General features: G+C 44.1%; 1 long non-coding RNA gene across 1 annotated transcript in view; it reads right to left on the reverse strand.

The window, feature by feature from the left end:
• Positions 1-5,160: 5,160 nt before the first annotated feature.
• The window catches only part of LOC145716277 (uncharacterized), a 49,520-nt gene continuing 27,154 nt past the window's right edge, over positions 5,161-27,526 (reverse strand). The window contains exons 3-4 of the long non-coding RNA XR_014138845.1: positions 12,698-12,849; positions 5,161-5,978 (exon numbers count right to left, since the gene is read on the reverse strand). This is a non-coding gene — a long non-coding RNA (uncharacterized LOC145716277). The remainder of the gene's footprint in view (positions 5,979-12,697; positions 12,850-27,526) is intronic.

The following is a 27,526-nucleotide window of genomic DNA, read 5'->3' on the forward strand; positions in this document are numbered from 1 at the left end:
AAAAAAAAAAAAAAAAGAAGTGTATTCTGAACCGTAGATGCGAGTGCAGGGAGAGAGAAATACAGGAGCTTTCAAAGCCACCTGTCTCTTTTAGAACATACTTTCCCTCAGGCCTTGGGCTGAGCGAGGAGACACAGGAAAATTCTGGCTAGTCTTCCATCCCCATGAGCTGCCCAGCCTACCCCTGGCAGACACACACTTGCCCCAGGAAAGGAGAGAGTAAAGAAGCCTTCCCCAGACCTCACCGTTCCTCATTCCAAACTTCTTGTGAGTCCCAGGGGCACTGGAAGAGTTTGTCCTTAGCCAAACACAACTTCCTGTTTCTAAGAAAGGGCAGGGGAAAAAAAAAGTTGAAAGAGGTTTTGGACACTGGAGATTTCGAACTTCAGTAAACGCAAATGAATCAGACATATGTGGAAAAAATTTCTCCGGAAGTAAGAAAAGGTGCTGTGAGTTCCCTTTGCTGGACCAGAAAGTGGGAAAGGGGTAGCTGAGGTAGGATGTACCTCAGAGGCTGACAGAAGAGAGAAAAGCCATGTGAACGTTGGATCAGGGAGAGGGTCCCGGTGATGACAAGGGTCAATGCGGGCCCTCCCAAGGCCACATCCCCCACTTGCTTATTACTCAGAACTTCTCCGCCTCTGAAGCCATAAATTTAAATATCCTACTACCAACCATGACCTCCTATCCTTCCAGATCTCTCACTAGCTCCCACTAAATTTATTCTAGGGACCCCCGGATCCTTAACCACCTCCATATATACGCATTCCCCAGTCTTTATCTCTCCTTGGTCTCCCCTTCGTCTCTCCCTGTGGTGCTTACACTCCGTGTTCCAGAACCCTCACCTCAGTCTTGCCAACAGCCCCAACTTCCTTGTCCCACTGACATTCTGTGGAAGTCAACAAGCAGAGCCTCACTCCAGACACCCTCACCTCTTTGCCTCATGCTTATTATCATCATACTAACAGCCTGGCTTCACACCACTGAGGGAAATCACGTAGGTGCCACTATAAAATTATGGTCCCCAGTGGAAACTCGGACCCAAGCAGGCTTCTTCAGCCAGCTCTATTGCTTGTTCTCGGAAATTATTATACACTTTCTCCACTATCCTCAAGCTCATGATCCTGCCACATTCCCCTTCCTATGAGTAGATAACCTTACCTCCTATTACCAAGTGGTACCAAACATTACATTTCCCATGATAGAAGGGAGAGAAGCTCAGCGAGGAGAGATAGTCTCACTGTTAACAGGTCAAGGTACAGACATGAATCTAGAGGAACATTATAATTCTACCTTATTTTGGATTCAAGAGATATATTCCAATTGCTGTCAAGTCCACAGGAGGGTGAAGGTACAGGAGATAATTTCTCTACCTTATTAAATTAATCCCTCGGCTCCTCTGAAGGTCATAGCACATCAGGTCTAGACAGCCAGGACTCATACATGCCTCAGCTTCCCCATCCTATCATCCTTGTTGACCCCTCTGTTCTCCACAGAGTAAATGCCTTTTCTACCCAGCGAAATGCCTTTTCTTGGACTTGGCCCCTGACGGGATTTGTCAGTCATTCCGTTCCATATAGCGTCACTGCTACATGGAGTTGGGTCTTCAGATCTCAAGGGTGGAGGAAGGGAAAAAGGAAAAAGCCCTCACAGGGACAGATCCAAGGACAACATATCTTAAAGACAATAGACTTTCCACCATGCTAACTTCGGCCTCCTGCTAGCCTATCTCTGATGTGTTGTAATGCTGAAAGAATGTGTCCCTCTTCTCCATCTTGAGTTATTTACCACAGGCCCCTTCTGTTTTCTCAGCCTCCAAATGTGCTAGATTTCAGGAAGGGGGATGGGGTGGAGGGAAGAGGAAAAATCTGCCCCACAAGAAAATGAAAGTCATCATACAAGATGCTCAGTTTCTTGCTACCAATCCTAGGGTCTTACCTGTAGCTACACCTATCCTTTTTTTTTTAAAGATCATTTATTTGAGAGAGAATGAGAGAGAGCACATGAGAGGGGTTAGGGTCAGAGGGAGAAGCAGACTCCCTGCCGAGCAGGGAGCCCGATGCGGGACTCGATCCCGGGACTCCAGGATCATGACCTGAGCCGAAGGCAGTCGCTTAACCAACTGAGCCACCCAGGCGCCCTACACCTATCTTTTAAAACCCATCCTCTCTTCCTGTTTCTGTTACATGATGAGTTATTTCCCTATCAGAATTAATCCCTTCTGGACACCACGGCCCTCCACCTTTTCATGTCCTTCAAGGATCCCTCCCTCTCCTGTAGATTTAGCTTCTCCCTCTCTCCGCTGGCTCCTTCCCATGAGAGTCTGAAGGGTGCTGCCTCGTCCTGCTGCTGTCATGTTGTGGCCCTATCTCTTCACACTCCCCTTGCTTGCTAAGCACCTACTGTTCCTCCAACGTATGCACTCTTTGCTCCCTCTGGACATCCATATGCATTCTTCCCTTGCCCTGAAATGTCCTTTTCCCCTTTTCTCCTCTCCTCACTTCAACAAACTCCTATTTATTCATCGAGCCCCAGATTCAAGGTCACTTCCCCAAAGAAACCCCCCGGGCTGGGTTAAACACCCTCATGGCATTGTGCACTTCACGTTTCAAATACGCAGCACACAGTCTTCACTGCGGACCCATAGTCCATGATAGCCAGACTACATGTTGTGTTCATTTGCATACAGCAGGCACTTCATAAATGAAAAAACAAATGATCAAGTTTTTTTCTACTTCGGTAGGTTTACACCACCCCCACATTCTTCTCTGCTCCTTCCACAGTCACATTTCAGAAGATTGCTACACCCCTCACCCCCTAACAATCCAGCTCCCTCCAGAACTGCCCACAGAGACTGTCTTGCCAAGGTCGCCAATGACCTTGTGCTAAATCCAGACATTCCTCTCTCCTACCGCCTGAGTTCTGGCCCTCCTTCATAGTTGTGGAGATCCTCAGGGATCTACTCAGTCTTCCTGGGTGATCTCCCATACGCTCCCACAGTTTCAGTCTTTTCCACACGCTGATCACTCCCAAATTTAAATCCCGAGGCTGTGTCAGGGGTCCCCAAGACCACGCTGTCATTTGGAGATCCGCTGAAGAACTCACAGAACTCAGCATGTAGCTATTCTCATGGCTGAGGTTTATTACAGAGACACATTTGAATTATAAGAGACAAAGACACAGGCAGAGACTGGAAGAATCCACAAGAGGCTTCCTTGTGCTCTCTTCCTCCCATGAGGGGCCACACAGAGCCCAGTCTTGCTCCAAAACTTGCATGTGATGTTTCTGCCCAGGGAAGCCCATGAGAGACTCAGTGCCCTACGTTTTAATTGGGGACAGTCAGGTAAGCAGCCTCTGCCTAGCACATACCAAAATTCCAGACTCCCAAAAGGGAAGTAGGTGTTCAGCATAAATCATCTTGTCTGCACAAACAGTGCAGGAAACCAGCCTTATCAGTCAACTGTTGACTGGGACACTCTGAGAGCCAAGTTCCCAGACACCACCAGCCAAGGGCCCACCATGCCATCAGGTCTTTCTAAGGACAGCAGTGGTAGGCCGGCTGTGTTCACTCCTTTCTGGCTGGAGCTATCTCCCGAACCACAGGCCCATGTCTTTCCAACTTCCCACCAGACTCAATGTCCTCAAACTCATCCTCTTCCTCCCAGCTGCTGTGACTATGACCTATCTGCTGTTTCTCCTTCTTCCCCACCCATCCAATCCACTAGCCCCCAGATGCAACCACTCCTCTCTACCCCCACTGCTGCTCAGTGTCACCTCCCACTACGATGGCTACAACAGGCCTCTCCCATTCTGCTTGATATCCCTCCAATCTGATGCTCACATTATTCAGTTAGCTTTTGAACATGAAAATTGGATCACTTCATTTCCCCACTTAAACCTTATAATGGCTCCCTAATCCACTAAGAATATAAATCTAAAACTCTTAACAAGACTGACAAGTTCCTAAGTGAACATAACAGCACCCAGTCTTATTTTATGTCACTCTCTCCCCTCTGGTGACATTTGTGTCTTATCAGTTTCTCACCAGGACTTTTCTCATCAGAGGGCTTCACACATGCCCTTCCAACACCTAGGATGCTCTTTCCTCTGCCCACCCTTGGCTCCCCTCAACTCATCCTCAGGGTCCAAGGTTGCAGGTCACATCCTCAGGAAGCCCTCCCCCATTTTCCCTAGTCTAAACGAGGCCCCGTTACTCACTTTCATAATTAATAACTATACATATCTTATGTGCATTGTTCGTGTCATGCCTCCCTCTCCTCCCCAGGCCTCCCTCTCCTCCCCACTAGACTGGAACGTCCGTGAAGACAAGAACTCTTTGTTTGCCGCTGGATATCCAGAGCCAAGCTAGAACCAGCCACATGGCTGTGTGCGGGCTCCTTTGGCTCGGGCTGCCCTAATGAAGTATCGTAGTCAGGGTGGCTTAAACCGCAGACCTTTCTGGAGCCTGGAAGCCTGAGATCAGGGTGCCGCCATCGTTAGTTCCTGGTGAGCACCTACTTCCTGCCTTGCAGACGGCCCCCCTTCCTCGGTTCACACTGATGGGGAGAGAATGAGAACCCAAGCTCTCTAGAATATCTTCCCATAGGGCCAGAAATCTCATCACCCTCATGACCTCCTCTAAACATACCTCCTCAAGGCCCCATTTCCAAATACTATCGCCCTGGAGGTTAGGGCTACAACACACGAATTCGGGGACAGGATCCAGAGTATGTGCTCTCGGTGTTCAGGGAACAAATGTGTGAATTGCTGACAGACTGGGGTTTCTAAGTTATATATTTAATCCTGTTACTCCTTCACCCAAAGTTCCCTCATGATTCCCTCTGCCTATAGGATAATTTCCTAAGTCCTTGGCACAACCTCTAAGGCTGTGATGACCCAGCCCCTGCCTCTCTGTCCAGTGTCTCTCCCCACGGTGCCCCCTGGAAAGCTCCCCTTTCTCCTTCGGGAGCATGTTGGGTGCTCCTGTCTTCTTCCACTTCCCTGCCACCTTGGGGCCGCCCTCCTCTCTATAGTGGCACTGGACCCTGTTCAAAGCTCCTGAAAGCATAAAGCACTAAAGTAGAGGTGGTGCAACTGAGGAGGCCTCGGGACCAGATGTAGTAAAACTGCCAGAAACCTGAGCTCGTAGGAGCTGAGGAACTCCAGAGAAAAAACACATCCACAGGAGGAAAGAGCCACCCATGTGAGCTTGACCTGAGTCCCTCTTTCCTGGAGGGAGGAGGTTGTGACAAGCATGGTGTCTATCCCCCAGCACTAGGTGTCACCGGTTACAGAGCCCCTTGCTACCTTAGGGAACTGTCCCCTGCCTGCTGGGGGGGAGCAGAGGTAGTCCCACCACCCCAGCACCACCATCACCCCCCACTGTCACACCCTGAGAAAACTAGGGCGGCCTTGTCATATCTCTGCATGTGTCCTTCCCCAGGTTGGTGAGTGATTAATGGGTGAGCGTGGCACGGCAGACACTTGATCTGCATACATTCTTTGCCTCTCTTCCTGTCCCCCATCTTGCAAGCCCATCCCCCCCACTTCCACATTAAACCTGTGCTTCCAGCCCTGGTACTTCTCCCACCATACCTCCTCCTGCTCCCTGGACAACTGGCGTTGCCCTCATCATGTTATGGACTACCCCAGTGGATACTCTATCGATGCAGGAATTAGTCCATAATTCCTCCTGTCTGAATAGCTTCAATCTGTCTGCTGATGGAAATGAAATTTGGGGGAGAATTTGCTAGAACTCCAGTCTGCCACCATATTCCAAATTGAAACCTGATTCTGAGGTTACATACCTGGCGAAAGGGTTAGCATGTGTATTAGGAAAGCAGTAGGCTAATCATCAGATGATCTGGCTTCAAGATTTGTATCTGTCATTCATCAACTAGGTGACCGTGGGCGAGCCACAAAGTCCCTCTGAGCCTCAGGTTCTTCATCTAGAAAATGTCCTGCCAACCTCAGAAAATCTGTGTAAGAATCAAAGGAAAGAATGTTATATGAAGTTATTTTGGCAAATTATAACATTCTACAGAAATGGAGGGAATTCAGTGCCTTAAGGATTAGGAGATTGGGGGCATCACTTGCTGGAAGAGTTTTCTGGTTACAATCAAACCCCTGGATAGGAGGAGGATGTAGGCAGAAGAGAACAAAAAGAATAAAATTACCTAATTTAGTGAACACCGGAACTCACAGCATAATTCGCTGCAGGATGGCACATTGGAGAGAATTAGGGAGAACAAAACTGCAAACCTGGACGTATTTGACTCATGGTCCAGGACTTCAAATCCAATACCAAGCTTGGCAGACATGTGGAGTATGGACCACCCTCCTCTCCCCTCTGAGCACTGAGTCTTTGGGAAATAAATACAAGATTTGAGGACCAAAATGTCAACTTTATTTTTTTATGATAGCATAAGATTGGAAACCACCAGATGCCAATCCAGATGGGACTCGTTCAATAAATTATGGAAATTCAGTCAATGAAATACTATGCAGCCATTTAAAAAGGAAAAAACTACAAGGTGTTGAACAAAATACATAGTATGCTACCAATCGTGGGGAAATGTATGCACATATGTATGTATGTATTATTTGCTAACGGACTTATGAAGTATGTCCAAAAGGATATGTAAGACACTGTAAACACTGGTTACCTCTACAGACGGGACTAAGAAGCCAGGAGAGTAGGAAGCTGGAAGACTTTTCACTCTCTGCCCTTTTGTGCTTTTTGAATTTTGAACTGTATAACGATGATCCTGCATCACATGTGCATATATGTGTGTGTGTGCGTGTGGCGTTATTGGACTGGATAAACGTCTTGGACCAAAAGTCAGTGGGCTCCCCATTTCCTAACACTTAGGTCCCCACCCTAAGTTCAGACTCCGTGACCCATGCGGGGGGAAACCAAATCCAGACAGCACTGTGAGGGACAGGAACAACAGAACACATGCCATCAGTCTCCAGGCGGGACAGCCACAGGCTATGGACAACAGCCCCCTCTTTCCCAGTCTCAGCCGAGGGAAGAGAGGGATTGGAAATTTCTCCAGCTGCATGTCCTCTCCCTGCTGTGGTGGTGTAAGGAGTAGGATGACAAGCGTCCTCCCTAAGAGTACAAAGAAAGTTAGCATCAAGTGGAGGAATCAAAGATGGCGCCCATGTGTAAAACAGTGGGGCTGGGGAGGTGGATGCCCAGAAGGAAGGTGATACGAGGCGACAAGGCTAAGCTGAAGGATTAGGGGGGAAAAGCAAGTGGTGTCAGGGTGTCGTGGGTCACAAACTTTTGTAAGGGCCAGAAAATGAGAGAATGGCCCTGAACGGGACCCAAATATTTTATATTGCATCCATTAGGTGAGATTGAAGAGTAAAAAAGATGTAACCTCCTGATCTGGCACAATTACCGAGGATGCTGACAAGATGGGTCAATGACAAGCCCCACCAGAGCATGATTCAGCCTGGTTCTAAGGAAGCCCCTCCCTTTCCTGATGCCTCGCTGTTCTCCACTGCAGTCCCGCCCCCCACATTTAGAAAAGCCTCTTCGTTCCGTGTTCCAATGTTCTGTTTTACACTTGGTTTTGTTCAGCAGCAGCGTCTGCTTCGCCAATTTCTGCTTAGGAGCCCCAGTGCCAAGAAACGACACAAGAAGAGCAAGGCCTGGGCAGGCTCAGAAAATGCCAGAGATGTTGCCACCGAGGCTGCCAGGAGAGCTTTGCAAATGGAATCAATCTGAACGTACTGATGGGAAACATCTGAATGAAAGAAGCCAGTACAAACAGAAACTGCCGAGTTTCCCACTGCAGTAGCCTGGTTTCTCCTTGTATACGTTTGCTTTTCTATCACAAGGAGGACACATGCTTCTTCTCGGAAAAGTCTCCAGATCATGATGATTAACCATGACTTCACAAACCCCACTTTCCCTCAAGTCCACCTAGCGTGCTGTGCTGTAGTTTGCCCCTTGGCTGTTTGCCCTTGTTGCCTTGATACGTTTTTATACAAGGCAGGTGGGAGGTCGGTTTTGACCACAGTGTGCTGCCTCTTTTCCCTGGAATTTGAAAAGGTCAGAAAACCTCACCCACTAACCGTGTATGTCCCCCTCACTCCCAAATAAAAGACCAAGATACCTTCCAAATGTAGTCAAGGAACCCAGGGCGTTCCTCTGTAATTCCCAAGCATACCTGATGTCCAACAAACAGTGGTGGCATTCACTGTAACACATCTCCAATGAAGTTATGATAAAGGAATGTGATTCTTTCCCTAGAGCTGAGGGAAAAGAGTTAGGTAATAAAACCTGGGCAGAGGTTGTCTAGCAACTTCTGAGGAAGGATTCTAACTAATACTTGGCATTGGATCTTAGGCTTTGGCGTCTTCAGAGGAGAAAGTCAGAACTGTCTCAAGAGCCATTAACTTTAGATAGATGTTGTTTTGGCAGGGTCCTGTTTCCTTTTCCTGATCTCATCTTCACCATGCAGCCTTCTCCATTTTAGGTTAGAGCAGTTGGCCAATTCCAGTTGCCCTCACAGATCGTGACCACTATACCTTAGCATTGTGGGCTTTATCAATCTGGCGCTCTTGATGTTTAGCCTGATCTAGGCAAATGCCACATAGGGATCTGGCATCTGTAGAGCTTTGGTTCAGGCCTGGGACCCATGGTGATCAAGAGTGCTGTGATTCAATACTTAGGAAGCGTCGAGCCACCAGTCCAGAAGCAATTAAACCTTTGGTCAGGGAGTTGCTCTGCTTCTCAGGTTCTCTGAAGGATAACTTAGCTACATGTTACTCTGAGCATAAACATTATGCTGACCTTGATCCAGGAATTTAAACAGTGTCATTTAATGTAAACGCTAGCAAATGCCTTCTTGCTGAAGTGGTCTGTTTTCAGGATGGGTTAGGGTTTCTTCCCTACAAAAGCACTTTGGGGCATTGGATTTTAAACTCACAGCCAGATCTGCATTTCTTCTCTCATTTACTTTGCTTGGCCTTGCAAGCATCAATGCCGGCTTCTAAGGTTGAGGGAGCCCTCTGCTGATGGCTTGGGTGTAACTTCATTGGACAAGGCAAGGAAAACTGGGCAGTCTTCACAACTCTCCAATCTGAGAGCCATAACGTGTCTCTAGACCTGGAGCAGACTTCTGCTGTGAAAAACCAGGTTCTAGAAAGGTCCTGAATTGTCTCAGACTATGCACGTTGTTTCAGGTTTTATTCTTTCTGGAAGTAGAAGACAAAAAGTCTGCAAAGTGGTTCTCACACGTTGCACAGCTGTGCCACGATCCACTACCGGAAGGCTCTGCCCTGTGTGTGCATGTCCTGGAGTAAAGGAGTGGGAGGTGCCCAGGTATATATAGCATCCCAGAATCATGGGACTGGATTTAGGAACATTCGCCCTTTGTGGTGTGTCCAGATGAAGAACTGTGATGAAACCACAGCTTGAAAGAGGAATTCTTCCCAGCAGCTGTGGCCTTGATGCTGGAGGTTAACAGCTTAACACCAGAGTGTGTTGCCCAGTTCCAAACTCTAAAAATTAATGGTGATAAGGGTGGGCTGCCTGCCAAGGCCTGTGGTGTGAATCCGAAGAGAAGTACTTTCTATTTTGAGACCTCCCTCAATGCACGATGTGCTGTCCTGTGCTTTGATGCATGTCCCACCTCTTTGTCTATGTGCCTCTTTCCCCAAGTCTTTTATCCCTAAACTTTCTTGAGCTTTCAACCCATACGTAGTGATGACCCATGTAAGTCACCGAAAAGAATAGTCATGTGGTAATAGGAGTCAGAAATCTGACTCAGATGCCAATCGCAAGAACCAATGGGAGAGGGGCGCCTGGGTGGCTCAGTCGTTAAGTGTCTGCCTTCGGCTCAGGTCATGATCCCAGGATCCTGGGATCGAGCCCCGCATCGGGCTCCCTGCTCTGCGGGAAGCCTGCTTCTCCCTCTCCCACTCCCCCTGCTTGTGTTCCGTCTCTCTCTCTGTCTCTCTGTGTCAAATAAATAAATAAAATCTTAAAAAAAAAAAAAAAGGACCAATGGGAGAACTCTTGCCTTGCCAAAAGCATCAGAGGAGAGAGGGAAAATGGTAAATAGGAAATCAAACTAAACTTTTTTCCAGGCCAAAGGGGACAAAAGCACAGTAAGTATCTTTTCCTTGAGAGAACTCCCCTGAAAAGGAAAAATAAAAGTGCAACTCATGCCAGATAATATAACCAACGCCATCCAAAAGCTGTACAGACAACAGGAGCCAACTCTGGAAAAGATGAATAGATGCTATACTCCTGCTCAAAAATCTTCCGAGACTCCCATTGCCCATATCGAATCTAAATTCTTTAAGAGGATATTCAAGTGTCTTTACCTCTCCGGCTGCACCCCAAATTCCTGCGCCTGCCTGCCCCAGTGCCTGTACACACACCTCACTTTTGCATTAACTATGAAACCATTCCCACCTCGTGTTTTTCCTGCTGCTATTCCTTCCTTCCTCTCCCATTCGTCAGGCACCTGCCCATCCTTCAAGCGGGAGCTCAAATGTCCCATCCTCCATGAAAGCTTGCCCAGCTCTCCCAGACAGAATAACCTGCTCTCTCCCATCTGTTCTCAAAGGATTTTACTTATATCCTCCCCGCCCCCAACCATTGTCATACTTATGTATAGTCCTCGCCATCCAGTCCCCTCTACAATTTATAAATTGAAATCAAGGCCACGTATCCATTTTTGCATCCTCCCTTGAATTCCTACCTCCACCACGTCACTCCACGCCCCCCGCCCCACGCCACATTCCTCCCGTCAAGGGTCTGTCCTGGCAACATCCACATAAGAGATTCTCAATACGTTGTTAGTTCCATTAAATTAAATTCATAACTAAGAGGATTAGGAGGGAATACAGTCACTCCAAAGACAGAAGAAAGGCAGTGCCCTGATGACAGGCAAGTGAGATATCACTTCAGGTCCTGCTAAGAACTCTCATTTGTCACTTTCAAGGTGGCTCATCTAGAAGCTGCTCAGGATTTCGAATTCCTCCAGTTTAAGGACCCTGCCTTCTAGATGTGACAATAGAGCACGGAGAACAATTTTTAAGCAATTACGGGGGGAAAAACCAAAATCTTTTTTAAGACACTCTACAGCCATCTGTTAGAAATTGGTCATAAAAACTATCCAGATATGCTGTGAACGGGAGTTCAGTGCCGCCCCCTGGAGTTTGTAGTGAGCAGTCCTCAGTGGCGTTAAACTGAGCACATCCAATCGAGCGTTTGTCCTCCAAGGTGGTCGCCATAATACCGCATGCGCTTTGGAGTCTAACAAATCTGAGTCGAAATCCAGGTTAACCATTATAACCTTTAGTTTGCATGCCTCTAGGATGGAGCTAATAAAATCTCTCTTCACAAGGCTGCTTTTAGGATTAAATGAGATTTTGAATATCAAATACTTAATGACTCACAACAAGTGCTCAGTAAGTGGAAGCTATTATTATTACAGTAATGATTCTATAATTTAATACATTTCTGAATGTTCTCTTTTAAAATTACCTTCAAAGCCCCTCTATAAGCCACATGCAAAAATCATGGATTTTTTTCCCCGGTTTTTTTTTTTTGTATTCCTTATTTTGTGCTAAAATATCACGATATTTGAGTCTGCATTTTATTAATCAGATTTATCTAAAAATTGTATTTAGAAGCTTACAAAAGCCAAAGCCGCTATTGAAAGAAAGTTTTGCAATCGCTGACTATGTTTCGCAGGTACTTACGGAATTTCAAAGGCATTGTTCAAAACCTAAATTTTGTATAAAAAGCATTCACATCTGATACAAACATCCCAGACATTCTTCACGAGATCTAGTAAAAAGTTAGACACACTGCTCCTTGCTTAATCAAATCATCAAGTAGTGATTAATATGAATACGAAGGCTCTTATGGGATGACAATCATAAAAATCAGGTCTTCTGAGTTCATAACATAGAATCCCAGGAAACCTAAAACTGTGGAAGCAACCCAACATGGAAGCTGAGTTAAGCTGACATTCTAGATGGCTCCAGGGAACTTCAGTGGAGTGATAGTCTCTGAGCTCCCTACTGGACCTGAGAATAACTTTAATTATTACCTCATATTGCACTGCTTAGCCAGAGAATGTCCTCGAAAGGTTGCTGAATTCACTAATAAATACTGCCAAAGCTCTGATTTTTCAATAGGAGATTATTATTCATTCAATCAATAAGTACTTCCTGGCCCCGCTTATGTATATAACATAGTACTTAACACTGTCAGAGTCACAAAGAAGATACTGCCAGGCCCCTGACCTCACGGGCTTTTCATCCCAGGGGAGACCAGAATTCTAATCTAAAGTCTGTCAGTTCTAATCAGTATATAAGCCTACAAGGAATATATCACAAGTAATACAATTACTCACTGAGTAAATAGTAGAAATAAGGCATGCTATGGAGAGAAAGACACCTCTGGATGGGAGTGGTCATGGAGGTCCCAGAATTAAACTCAGCCTGATGGATAGAAAGCCTTTCCACAGTCAAAGAGAAGGGGAACGATTTTAGGGGAGGAGACCAATACAATAACGGCATAGCGATACAAGTGGCCCAGGAAAACAGAAAGTAAAGCAATCCAGTTAAACAGAAGCTAAAGTAAGGATGCGGTGAGCTATAAGATGGGGACAGTATTTGGAACCAGACTGTAAAGAATCCGAATGGCAGGAATGCATACTTCATCCTGCAGAGGCGAGGAAGGGATGCTCTCCTGTGGCACATTGTAGGAAGTCGGCAGGTGATCTCGAAATGCTGAACTTTCAATGGGCCCTTTTGACATTATCTCCATTTTCCCAGGGATTCAGAGGTGAGTGAGTCTAAATCTTCTGCCTAAAGAAAAATGAAATAAAAGATTTGGGGTTTAGCTGTACATCTCCATCTTCCCATGTTCACCGTGGCCTCTCTGCCCAAGGGTCATGAGTAATGGGCGACAGAAGCAAGAAAAGCCGAAGAAACTCAGAGCTGCTGGTGGCTGGAAAGAAATTGTTCCTGGCAGAGAGCTCTGTCCTATCGATGCCTGGGATAGAGCAGTGGGATTAGGTGGTTTGCTGGGCCCCACGGCATGGTCTGTGGTGCTGTCAGCAGCCTTTCATCAAAACATGATGGGGTAACACGCAGTGCAGGCTGGTTTATGTTCTGGATATTAAAGTAAGGCTTACGCGTTCCTCTATTTATACATGCACCCAGGCCTGCTGGATGACTGCCATTCCATTCAAGAGAGATCAAATAAAACCGTCCCGTGTAGCAAGCCGGGACACACACCACGCGTTCCTGGAAGCAGCAGACAAGAAAGGGGTTGACCTCCAACCACAGAAAGGAATCCAGCAGGGGAAACCACAGTGGCCTACCAGACCACAAAGAGAAATCCATTCTCGGAGTGTGGAAAGCTGCTCTTGGTAAAAGCCGTAGGTGGGATTTTTTAAACAAACCACACCAATTTTGAAGGATGGGGAGGCAAGGCGAGGGGCCCTAGGGGCACCACGTGTCTCATTCATATCAGCTTCATTGTCAGACTACAGTCTTGTCAAAACCCTGCCAATGGGAGGGCCCCTAGTTTACTCGAACATCATCCCCTGATTCATCAGACAAATTCTACGACTGCCCTTCCCCTGGAGACTAAGCCAAAGGAGAGCAGATTGCAGAACTCTGTGTAGCTGGTTGGGTGGGGACTGGTTAAACGGAGTTCGAAGGCCCTGAGAGATACAACTGGTGAGCAGCTCCCCCTGACAAAATCCACTGCTGCTACACAGATCTTTAGTTCCATGCCACCAGCCTCTCATTCCTCTCCAGTTCCCCACCCTCGAGCATTTCAAACAGACACATATTTTTATTGGCCACTTCCTTCCTAAAGCTTTCCTAGGTTGCGAGACCCGAATGCTTCCTCGATTGAACTTGTTCTAATTTCGTGGTACTTTTTACATATCCTGTTTTATATAATTATTTACATACACAAGTTTCCCTCCCCCCATGAGTTTGTAAACTCCTATAGGCAAGCTATAATTTCCTCCATCCCCCTACACCACCTTAAACATCAGAGACATTCAAGAAAACTCTTATTGAAACATGTACAAATTGTAAAACCTCAATGGGTTTTGAATAAATGTTGCTGACTCATTCATTGACTTTTAGAGCAAAATGGCACACTTAAGTAAAGCACAAATACCACCTAAAATGAAGATCACGATGCAAATATTATCGCTGCTTGGCCAGACTCTGACCCTCTCTGAACAGATGACTGGGTATTAAAACCAGTGCTATTCAAATATAAAAATAGAGAGGCAGCAGGCCTTGGAAAGTGACTACCAACCTTGAGGAAAAGAAGCAAATATCAAGATTCTGGACTCCAGTTCCTTCACTCCCATCCCTTCATAGTTTCCTGGCCAAACTTACATCTCCTTCTTCCCTTACCCCTGAGTTCACCCCTTGAATTCAAATGCTCACTAACTATCCCTTGAACTGTGGCACTTGTCTCCTAATTGGTCTTCGACTTGAATAGCTTCGAGAGTTTCCAATTCTTTTCCAGATGATTTATAGTTTCCCAAACATATACCATACATTCCCCTCTCCAGGTCTCTGCTCAGGCTTTTGCTGTGCTTGTGGAATATTTTTCCCCACAACTATCCACATTTTATTTATTCTTCAGTCCAACCACTTCATTCTTCATGGAATCTTCCTTGAAGTTCCCTCCTGGAAGCCATTTCTCTTTTCCCGAACTCTCAGCATCTGGCACCTTTCTGATGGCATTTAACATCCTGTACATTATAGTTTTCCGTGCAAATTCTCTACAAATTCCTGAGGGCAGAACCGTTTATCTCCCATAGTATCATGCATCGTTAATTTCATATACTATGTCCTCAACAAATATTTGTTGAGTGAGGGAATGTATGTATAAATGAATGAGGATATAAAGTAATAACAACTCATTGAATGAATGAGAGGCATTGTCAACATTTCCGACATTTAAGGAAAAGGAAAGTCATTCCAGGTGTTTATCAGGTTGAACCTCTTGCCTTTATTTAAATTAGTTATTATTAGTCTCACTTTAAGCAGACCAGGCAACCAAGGCCAACATAGACTAAAAGCCTTGTTAAAGTCAGATGGCCCAATGTAGAGCTCTTTCTTCTGTACGATTCTGCTTGATATTAGTCTCTGTCTTTTCAATACTGGCAATGTATCATGGGATTATCTTCACGAAGACCAGAAAAGATACCCCACCTAGTTCTTTTCCTCCTCTTTTCAATAACCCCTTCTTAGTCCCATGCCTTCAGAGAATGTACAGATGAACACTTACTTATAGTAGAATGATGTCCTTCTCATCATAAACAAGGCAGACCTGGTCTACGTAAGTCCAGAAAGCAAAAGTCTTTCAAGATCGAAAGTAATTCCCAGATTAGAGTCTGCGGACATGGCAAGGAAGAAGCTTAAATCAAAAGAAATATAATCAAAATGTTCTCCTTGGTAGATGGCTCCCTGGACTTGGTTCAGCACCCACAAATGGAAATTCTCAGGGCAAGCTTAGTCTTCTTGCTGTTGGCAAACTGCCACAGAAACATTCCAACCCACCCGGGTCCAACCAGAGAAGCGGGCATGAAATCAAAAGAGCAGAGCACCCGCTTCTAGGGACAGAATGGACCCGACTTAGTAGTGGCCCCAGGCCCCAAGATGTGTGAAGACCACTACAGAGGCTAATTCTGATATAACAGAAAGAGTTAAGTCTGCTCTTGGGAAATCTCTGGCAAATGTTCTCACAGTTGGATCTGTGAGAACAGCAGTTCCTGATAAAAGCCCAGAAAGAAGATAGTAGCTATTAACACCCTTGGCCTGAGACCTGCAACTCTTTGGACAGTCTTTCTACATGTTAGACAAAAGTGCCCAGAAAATTTACAGGCCAGTGGTGGTTAGAGCAGCCTGGCACCAAGAGGGAGTTCTCACCCAGCCTTTGTAAGAGCTAAGTAGGGGCGCCTGGATGGCTCAGTCGGTTAAGTGTCCGACTCTTGATTTCAGCTCGGGTCATGATCTCAGGGTCGTGAGATCAAGCCCTGTGTCAGGCTCCACGGTGGGCGTGGACCCTGCTTAAGATTCTCTCTCTCCTTCTCTCTCTGCCACTCCCCCACCCCGATCTAAAAAAAAAGAGAGAGAGATAAAAAGCTAAATGATTCTGTGCCTTTGTTTCTCTTGCTCTAAAATGGGTTTGATCCTGAGTTAGGACTGTTGTGCTTGTTGTAAAATACTGAATCTCTATGAGTGCAGGTCAAACGTCTCCAGACCGAATCAGCCTGGAGTGGGAACCCTGGCAGAACAATATTCAAGGCACCCTTCTCACCTAAGAGGGGACTACTTCCTCTCCTGCCTTTCTAGTCCAGGAGCTCCTGGGCATCTGATGTGTGCTCCAGAAGCTCCACTTCCTCCTGGCAGCCCCCACCATATACCCAATGCCCCCAGGACACTGTGCCCTTCTCCTAGCTTCACTGACCCTGTTGGCACCCCTACTCTGGGCTGAGGGGCTGTGCCAGCCCCACAAACATGGGTGTGGTACCCTAGAGCTCTACCCCAACATCACCTCACCAAAGCACGGGAAATCCAGCCCTCTTCATTTGTATTCATTCTCTTCCTACGCTCTCATATCACTGTTTTGACCCTTGAGTGAAGTATTTGAGTGGTTTCCATTATTAAGATTCCCTGAAGGGTTGGGGTAAAAGACCATTGGAAAGGCATGTATTTCACCATGTTACCCTCTGTCTAAAATGTCCTTATCTTAATGTTGAGGACATTTTATTTTTTAAAGATTTTATTTATTTATGATAGAGAGAGCATGAGTAGGGGGAGGGGCAGAAGGAGAAACAGACTCCCCGCTGAGTGGGGAGCCTGATGCAGGGCTCAATCCCAGGACCCTGGGATTGTGACCTGAGCCGAAGGCAGACTGAGCCACCCAGGCACCCCGAGGACATTTTAAACATAATTACTATACCTTCAACACACTTATCAAGAATAACAATAACTCCTTAATGACCTCTCCTACCAATCCCTATGCATATTTCCTTGATTTTTCTCCAACAGGTCTTTTTATTGTTGATTTGTTTGAATCAGGATCCAAACAAGGGCCTCACGATGCATTTGGCTGTTTTCTCTCCTCAGTGTATTTTATCCTATAATAACTCATCTTCCCTTTTTCTCTAATGCCATTCTTGTTGGAGCATAATGCATATTTGGAGAAACCGGGTCACATTTCCCATAGAGCGTCCCATCTTTGGGATCTAGCCAACCATATCCTTGTCATTCAAGCAGTTCTTCTATCCCTCATATTTCCTGTAAACGAGTAGCAGTTCTAAAGACTCGATTGGAATCAGGTTCAATTTTTTAGGCAAGAAACATCATAAGAAATACTTCCTGATATATCATCTCATGAGGCATGTAACATTTAGGCTGTCCAACTTTTCAGGAGGCTAAGATTGATCACAGGGTGTAGGTGGTGTCAGCCTGACCCTTCCATTATAATGTTCCCCATCAACAGTTCAGCTAGTAGTTTTAGCCTCATCGACAAATGTCGCCTAAATCAACTATCTCATTAGAGGTAAAAAATGGAGTGTTTTTTTAAATTCTATCATTCCTTCCGCATTTATTATTTGGAATTCTTCTATATAGCACCTACTTTTATCAAATATCTAGTAACTCTAAAATATAGTTGGCATAGAAAGAATAAAATAAAGGCTTTCTCATTATTTATTCATTTTCAGAATAATAAATTATTATCTAGCAACTTCCAAAGGCAAGGTGTCAGCTGTATTTTGTTTTTGTGGTTGTTTTAGGTATCATTGTGAACTCATAGTTTTTATGTATTTGACAGGTTTTAATCCATTGTAGTTATTATTCTTTTTGATGCAGAAATGACCCCACTTTGGCGAGTGGGAGCCCCTTCAAAGTGGTTCCCGTGTTGTTTTGACATGACCTCAAATAGTCTGGGAAAGCTTCCCTGCAAAACAAGTTGGCTCGTCATGTACATTTCTTTTTTTTTTTTTTAAGATTGTATTTTTTTTATTTGAGAGAGAGAGAGCACAGAGGGAGAGGGAGAAGGAGAAGCAGACTCCCCACTGAGCAGGGAACCCAATGTGGGGCTTGATCACAGTGCCCTGGGATCATGACCTGAGCCAAAGGCAGATGCTTAACTGACTAAGCCACCCAGGCACCCCTCGTCAGGTACATTTCTTTCCCAGACCTGGGATCAGTCATTTCTCCAGGTGAAATGGGATTTGGAGACCTGTCTCAGGATTTTTTTTTAATTAAGCACTTTTCTAATTAAGCATTAATGAATACAGTTGAGACTTCCAATGCAGACATATCCCTGACCTCATTGCCCTTCTTTTTCTGTTGGAGGTAAATATGACCATGAATACATTATTTATCATTCTTGTTCAAGTTTTCATTTTTTAACACTTATTTTGTATACATACATATTAAATAGCATTGTTTTACAGTTGTTTAAATCTTATAGAATGCTATTACACTATAAATATCTTACTTCAACCAGTTTTTTTCCTACCTGATACTATTTTTTTCATAATTATCCATATTGGTAGATATATTGCTGGTTCATTTTAACTGCTGCATGTTTTTTCATGGTATATATTATGACAATTTTTTTCCTGTTAGTGAATTCTTAGGTTTTCAAATTTTGCTATTACAAACAATACTGAAATGAATATTCTTGAACACCTCTCCCTGTGCACAGCATGAACATTTCTCTAGCATATATTTTTAGACGTAAAACTGTTAGGTCACAGGATATGAACACCTTCAAATTTACTAGATATAACCAAATTGCTCTCCAAAAAGTTTGTGCGAATTTATACTTCCACCAGCAGTGTACAAAAGGCTTCATTTTCGAACTATACTCAAAAAAAAAAAATTTGAGGGGCACCTGGTTAGCTCAAGTCAGTGGAGCATTTGATTCTTTATCTTGGGATTATAAATTCAAGTCCCAAGTTGGGTGTAGAGATTACTTTAAAAAAATAAAACCTTGGGGTGCCTAGGTGGCTCAGTCGGTTAAGACTACAACTCTTCACTTGGGCTCAGGTCATGATCTCAGGGTTGTAAGATCAAGCCCCACATCAGGCTCCACACTGGGCGTGGAGCCTGCTTAAAACTCTCTTTCTCCCCCTCTCCCTCTGCCCACCCCCAAAACATATAAATAAATAAAATCTTTTAAAATTTTTTAATAAATAAATAAGTACAGCTGAAACTAAGATAACATTGTGTCTCAACTATACTCAAATTTTTAAAATTTTAATAAATAAAGAGTTTCATTTTCTTCCTACATCCTCACTCAAACTTGGTATTATCAGACTTTTTTTTCCAACTCATGGGTGTGAAATGATTTCTCCTTGATATTTCAATTTGCACTTCTCTGATTGCTAGTGAGCTTGAGATTCTTCCTATATGTGTGTTGGCTACTTGGGCTGCTATCTCTATTGAGTATGAGAGCAGACATAGTGGCTTAGACCATAGGAACCCGAACCAAACTTCTAGGCTCAAACTCAGTCCTACCAGTTACTTTAAGCAAGTTATCGAACACTCGCTATGCCTGTTTCTTCATCAGTAAAGTGGGGACAATAAAAACCTCTCTCACAGGAACATAGTAAAGATTAAATGAGTTAATATATCTCAAGTGCTTAGGACAGTGCCTGGCTATTACCATTATCATCATTATTGGTTTGTAAGGGCTCTTTCTTTATTCTGGCTACTTTTCCTCTGTCAGATTTTGCATTTGAAATAGCTTTCCCCAAATATCTGCATTTTTGTCTTTTTATTTTGTTTATAGTATCTTTGGTTGGTGCAGAAAATTTGCTATTAATATAATGTAATAAAACTTACCCTTATTTTTTCCTACACAGTTTGAGGTTTTGGTGTAAACTCTAAGAAATCTTTCTTTTTCTTTTTTTTAAAGTTTATTTATTTATTTAAGTAATCTCTACCCCCAACATAGGGCTTGAACTCATAACCCCAAGATCAAGAGGCTCACACTCTTCCAACTGAGCCAGCCAGGTGCCCCTAAGAAATTTTTTCTCAGGGCACTTGGGTGGCTCAGTCGGTTAAGTGTCTGCCTTTGGCTTAGGTCATGATCCCAGGGCCCTGGGATTGAGCCACGCTGCTTCTCCCTCTCCCTCTGCCTGCCACTCTGCCTACTTGTGCTCTCTCTCTCTGCTCTCTCTGTCAAATAAATGAATAAAATCTTAAAAAAGAAATCTTTTCTCTACACAAAGTCATGAAGACCAATATTTTCTTCTAAAATTTTAAAGTTAGGTTTTTTTACTTGCAGGACTTTACCCCACCTGTAAGATGGGAGAGGGATCCAATTTTGTGTTTTTCCATACAGATAATCAATTTCCCAAGCACCACTATTAAACAGCCATTATTTCTCCAGAGTTGTAATTCTACCTTTATCATATACCAAGTCAAGTGTCCATGTATGTGTGAGTGGGTTTCTGGGCTTCCTATCCTTCAATTCATTAATTGAATTAATCCATCAATTAATTTTCAAATTCTTGCACTATCCCATGTCCTAATTTTTAAGATGTCTTTAAAAATAAGTCTACATATCTCATAGAACAAGTTCCACCATCTTTTTCAAAATGGCATCTGGGTTTCTTGGCTCCTTGCTCTTCCATGAAGTCTCCTAGAACTTGAAGAACAGTGTAGACTGTTTCTAAAATCTGAGAAATCTAAACAGGGAGAGACTGGCTGGTAGCTGTTGTGATGCAGCGTAAACAGAGGCATTAGAGAAATCCCGCATGCCCAGAATTTATCTGAGCAAAGAATGGAGATAGTTCTCATGGGCCAGTTGTGAGCCGTAAGAGAATATGTGCCTTTGTGGAATCATCTTAGAGTCATGTAAGAGGACCAGCTTCTATAAAGAACTATCATTGTGGGCGCCTGGGTGGCTCAGTTGGTTGAGCGACTGCCTTCGGCTCAGGTCATGATCCTGGAGTCCCGGGATCGAGTCCCGCATCGGGCTCTCTGCTCGGCAGGGAGTCTGCTTCTCCCTCTGACCCTCCCCCCTCTCATATGCTCTCTCTCTCATTCTCTCTGTCTCAAATAAATAAATAAATAATAAAATCTTTAAAAAAAAAAAAGAACTATCATTGCTATGGGTGGAAACTAAGTAGAAAAGGTACACTCTTCTGCATGAATGGAATTGTAGGTGAGAGATTCCCAGAAATAGAGGGTCTCAAAGAAAACCCACAGAGAGGTCCATGATTTAAAAAAAAAAGAGAAGTCAGCTTTAAGCTTCTGCCCAGTCCAGGGTGTTCTGATACCAGTTCATAACAGTGCTGGGCAAGTAGGACCTTCCTACTGCTCCCCTCCCTTCCCCTGCTTCAATCCTAGAGGAGTCAGAGACAACTAACAAGTGCATAAGAAGGAGAAGGAAATCCAGTTGTGGGAAACAGATGAGATGCATACCTGCCGTCTGTTCCCACCACAAGGTTTCCACCTGCTGCAGGCTCAGGCTGGGGATGAGGATAAGCTTTAACTTTGTGATACTATAAGTTTAACTATTACCGGGGACTATATATCTTAATTCATAAATTGAGACAGTTTTTCATGAGCAAAGGACTTTTTACTTAGAGTGGCCAGAAAAGTCCATGAATTTTCATTTATTCATAGGCAAGAAAGAACTAGCCCCATAAATCAGCTCATAAGGACAATAGCAGAAAGAAAATAATGACAGAGCTTGGCTGTGTCCCATGGACCCTACTTATTTGAAGTATTCGCTACCTATTATTTTTTAAGTCTTTATTTTCATTCCAGTTAGTTAACATACAGTGTTATATTAGTTTGAGGTGTACACTATAGTGATTCAACACTTCCATACAGCACCCGGTGCTCATCACAACAAGTGCCTCCTCCATCCCCATCACCTAGTTCACCCATCCCCCATCCACCTCCTCTCTGGTAACCACCAGTTTGTTCTCTATAGTTAAGAGTCTGTTTCTTGATTTGTGTCTCTCTTTTTTTCCAGTTTGCTTGTTTTTTTTTTTCTTAAATTCCACATATGAGTGAAATCATATGGTATTTGTCTTTCTCTGACTGACTTATTTCACTTAGCATTATACTCTCTAGCTCCATCCACGTTGTTGCAAATGGATATCTATTATTTTTATTACACTGCTGAATTAAATTTGCCAGTCCTTTATTTAGGAATCCTACATCTACATTCTTAAGTGTGACTAACAGATCATTTTCTTGTTTTGTCCTTGTCAGTGGTATCAAAGTTATACTAATTCACAGAAAGATCTGGGTAGCTTTCTTCCTTTTTCTATCATCTGAAACAGGTATAATATAATGATTATATGTTTGTTGGTGATTTTGTAACACTTGTCTCAAACCCTCTGAGCCTGGTGACTTTGGGGGACAGGATAATATAATCTGCAATTCCCCTTAGGTACAGATCAGGTCTCAGGGGCCTGGAAGCTGCAAAGGATGGGGGCGCCATTGTGCGTTGTCGGACCACTCGCTTTCCTCCTCAGGCACCTCAGGTACCATAGATGTCTCAAAGGTGCCTCAGGAAAAATGCCAGTGTCAATTTGGATATCGACTTCAGTAAAGCTGAATTTCTTTTCTTTTTGAATAAAAATCAAATAGAAATTGAAAAAAAAAAGAATAAATATTTTTTTCCCCAGACACCAGCAGAACCTCTATGCACCCCATCCTTGGAGACCACTGCTCTAGAGAGTGGACTGAGCATAGCCAGCAGCTAAAGCAATTCCCTTAGGTGCTCTGGGGGGAAAGGGAGCAGACAGGAAGAGGTGCTAGCACTGGGCAGCGGCCATTGGCAGGTTTTTTTTAACCTGTGGGAGGCAGCATGATATTGTACATTTTCAAACTAGTCTAATTATAAGAATCACTGAGCACTCTTGTTAACAAAAGAGATTCCCAGACTTTAGCTGAGATTTATTGAATCAGAATCTCTGGGCCAGAGCTGGGAGGAGAGGGGAGAGTGTGCCTGAAAACCTGTATTTTTAATAAACACTCCAGAAAGTCTTGCCAATGGGCAAGTTTGGGAAACACACAAAAGGGGAGAAGGCATGTATTTTGGAGTTAGGCCAGGGTTGAATAATGACTCACTTTTTAATAGTTGTGTGGCTTAGAGCATGTCATTTAATCTCCCTGTGCCTCCATTCCCTTATTCTGAAGAGGGGTTAATCATACCGGCCCGGTAGGGCTAAATGAGAGGATATATGTAAAATCCCCCACACAACATCAGATACTCGGTAAACGGTCATCTTTATTATGGAGAAGGTTCTGGAAGAAGACATTGGGCTTGAATTACCAACCTAGAAAGCCATTCATTCATCCCTGAAGTGGAGATGAAAGTACAGTACCTCAGTTTTTCAGGTTCAGCCTCCAGTCCAATTTTTCTGGTAACCGTGCCTGTTTTTTCTTGGAGAATCACCACCACCTTCTATTACTAGTTCACCTGGTTTGGATTGATGGATCTGACCCTGCCTTTCCACCCCCAGGGGTGAGCATGATTAAGGCCTGGCCGGTGAACATACTCCATCCCCCCTGGCCATCATAACTGATTCAGAATAAAGACCATGACCCAAGCTGGTCCAGTGAAATTCCATCTTGGGCCTTTCACCAGAGATGTGAGCCTGGAGCTAAGCTGCCACCTGCCGTCTTTGGCCAGAGGAGCGGAGGGCCCACCTAAGAATGCAGCAAGAGAGCAAAGAAGAGTCGAGACATGGAGAGCATGGGACCAAAGCTTGAAGATATTTTTGAGCCCTGGAATCTAGACATGCTGAAGCAGCCCCATACTGGGACTTTTATTTATGTGAACCAAGGAAAATTTTGACATAGACAGTTTGATTTAGATTTTCTGTTACTTGCACTCAAAAGGGTCCTGACAATGATCTTAATGCATTTCTTCTATTTTAGTCTCCAGCTTACTATGTAATCGTGCAAGCCTTTTTCTTGTCTGATACATTTCATAACTTTATTAGGAAGAAGCAATCCCATGGCCTTAGCGTTTAGATTTGATGGATAATGGAAATTGGTACGGCATGATCACTCTACGGGGATTAGAAAACTCAAATCCTTTCCATCTAAATGGATTCTTTTCTCTCAGGGTGGGAAGGAGTTGATATTTAGGTAAGTCTCTGCTTTTGTTCTCCAAACTCTGAGAAAGGTTGCCATTAAAGGGCAATACAACAATTAAAAGCTTTTGGATATGGGAATGACAAGCTTGGCTGGTATGCAATACTGTGCAGCTGAGATGATTATTCTCAATTAATGGGCAAACATTACACAATTGTCTCTTTCAAGTCCAGAGTGCTAATATATAATACACAATCAGAGGGCATTGTACATTGGAATATAACTCATTAGCCAGTGCCAATTCGTTACCCCCAGAAATAAAACAGTCCCTTGTCTATGAAAGCTGCAATTTTGAGTCTTTTAAATTTGCAGTTACAGACCAGGTGAGAGATTTCAAATTGGGAAGAATCCAAATGGAATTGGGAGTAGAAATTCCTGTTGGAATAAGGGGCCTGGCAGAACAGCCATGGAAGGTAGACTCTGGACAGCGCCCCCCCCCAGCCTCCACCGGGAACCAGATTCAAGGACCTTTGGCAAATCTGGCTGAGGCAGCATCTGCCCTGCTGAGGGACATCCCAGAATGGACATGTCCCTGTGTGACTGCCCAGTGAATACCAAATACATTGGGTCATTTTATTCAAACCTGGAGTACTTGGCTGCTCCGGCACATGCTCTGTGGATGAACTCACTTTTGCTTTAGTCCCGCATGGCTGCTGAAGTCTGAGAAGCTCAGACAGCAAGGGACAGAGGTGAGGAAAACACAGGGCGGGTGATCAGAGAAGTCTAAGGAAGGGGATTGGATTACTGTCAGATCGTAGGGTGTGGGAGACTCTGGGACAGATTCATGGGAGAGCCTAACGAGCTGGCAAGGAGCTGAGAACTGTCACAGTCGGCTGTGCTGAGCCCGCTGCACTGTGGGTACACGCAGAGTGCAGGCTAACTGGGAGGAGGAAATCTTTTTTTTTTTTTTAAAGATTTTATTTATTTATTTGAGAGAGAGAAAGAGCACAAGAGGGGGGAGTGGGAGAGGGAGAAGCAGAGTCCCTGCTGAGCAGGGAGCCCGATGCGGGACTCGATCCCGGGACTCCAGGATCATGACCTGAGCCGAAGGCAGTCGCTTAACCAACTGAGCCACCCAGGCGCCCTGGGAGGAGGAAATCTTAACAGTTACCACAAACACCCTGCGGTCCATCACCCCACCCGACAGAAAAATAAAGCATGCCTCTTGGACTCCACATCTCACAAACCAAAGAGATATATACAAGGTTATCCAGTTTCTTGCTTCATGGGACATGTCGCTACCAGTCTTTCAATGGAGACTTCTAAATGTCAAGGCTGTGCTGGGTGCTAGGGATATGGAGGAAATATGTACAGAACTTTCCTCTAAGGAGCTCGCCACCTAGTCAACAATTACAGAAAAGGGGAAAATGCAATAGGAGCTATAGGAGCTGGGACAAAAGAGAGCACGGGTACTGCAGGAGCCCAGGAAACAAGCGCCAGATCATGTAAGTTGTGATCTAAAGCTCAAGAATTTGTGAGTTTCTTCAAACATACATAAACTACTCTTCACGTGCCACCCGACATTATGCCCACCCAACAGTGTTCTCTCCTCCAACCCTGTCTCATATCTGTGACCTCAGCATGGTAAAAGTATCCCCCATGAATGTCAAGGTCTGGTAATAATTGAATGTTCTATTCTCCTCTATGTTCTCTATGTTTTCACATCTTGTTTGCCTTTCTTTTTGAGTGTGTTGTTTACTCTGGTTGGTAGAATCTGATATTAAAATGTCATGGCTTTAATTCTATGGGCCATTTAGCTTCATTTGGAATGAGGATAAAGCCCCCACACCCAGAGGTGTATCCATCAGTCAAAGCCAGAGGCCTAGCTAATGTCTGCGTGACCTTGGTTACTGGGGGCCAGAGCAAGAAACCAGAGATGGTTTACTCCATTCAAACCTACCATCCTTACCAGATATGCCATCAGTAGGACATAGCCTTTAGTTCAGCAGCAGTATATACTCACAAATAAGGGTAAATGTGTGCAAGTGTGCATGTGTGTGTGTGCATGTGTAGTTTTGCAATCCCCCTGAGGGCAGCAGAAATAATAATTACTATGAACTTATAAGCATAATCCCAGATACTGACAAGCACATTCCCTTATACCTTTCATGTCTGTGCTCAATATCACCTCCTCACAAAGTCCTTCCCTGACCAGTACTAGAATGTAAATTCACTGGAATTGCTGTCCATTTTGTTCACTGTCCATAAAATTAAAGCCCTGAGCTTGTAAAATATCAAGTTCCATCAATTACATTAAACAGCACACTCAAAAAAAAAGGCAACCAAGATGTGAAAACATCGACAGAGAACATACACAAAGAAGACACAAGCATTAAATTGTCCCTACACCTGAAGGGCCTGGGAGTTGTTCCTCCCATGTGGAAGTCATGAATATGAGACCAAATGGGATGAGAGAACACTGCTGGGTGGGCATAACAGAAGATGCAGCATTTCAAGAGTGGTTTATAAGACTAAAGACAACCACTAAACTCTTAGCTTTAGATCACAACTTATATGATCTGGTGCTGTCTTCTGGGAGTAGTTCCTGGGACAGTGCCTGCCACACGGTCACTGCTCAATAAGCATTGAGCGTCTGGTGAATCAAACAACCAAGGTGCTCTTTAATGAAGCTTTTATTTCTTCTCACTTAATTTTGTAAAAAGGTAGTGTGTTGACATAGTTCAACATTTATTTCAGTGTAAAAAAGATAATACAAAGTCTTTTTTTAAAAAAAGATTTTATTTATTTGACAGAGAGAGAGAACACAAGCAGAGGGAGAGGGAGAAGCAGGGACGATGTGGGGCTCGATCCCAGGACTCGAGAATCATGACCTGAGCCAAAGGCAGATGCTTAACTGACTGAGCCATCTCAGTGCCCCGATAATGCAAAGTCTTGTTCTCACCCCGTTTTCCCCCATCCAGTTCCCACATTCTGCACAGCAAACTCCCCCTATAACCATTTTTATTAGTTTCTTATTTATCCTTCCAGAGTTTGTTTATGCAAATCATATACAACTATATTTTTATTTCATTATGCAAAAGAGAATGTACTATACACTCTGATATCAACCTTGCCTTTTTTCACTTAATAATGTAACCTGATGAATGAACAAAGAAAAAAAATATATATATATATAATGGAATACTATTCAGCCATAAAAAAGAAGGAAATCCTACCATTTGGACAACATAGATGGATCCTCGGGGCATTATGCTAAGTGAAATGAGTCAGACAGAGAAAAACAAATACTATATGATCTCATTTATATGTGGAATCTAAAAAAGCAAGCAAACAAACAAATTCATAGAAGCAGAGAACAGATTGCTGGTTGCCAGAGGCAAGGGGTGGGGGGGGG

This window comes from Leptonychotes weddellii, chromosome 11 (genome assembly GCF_054177405.1).
Source record: "Leptonychotes weddellii isolate Sample4059 chromosome 11, ASM5417740v2, whole genome shotgun sequence".
Taxonomy (NCBI): Eukaryota; Metazoa; Chordata; class Mammalia; order Carnivora; family Phocidae; genus Leptonychotes; species Leptonychotes weddellii.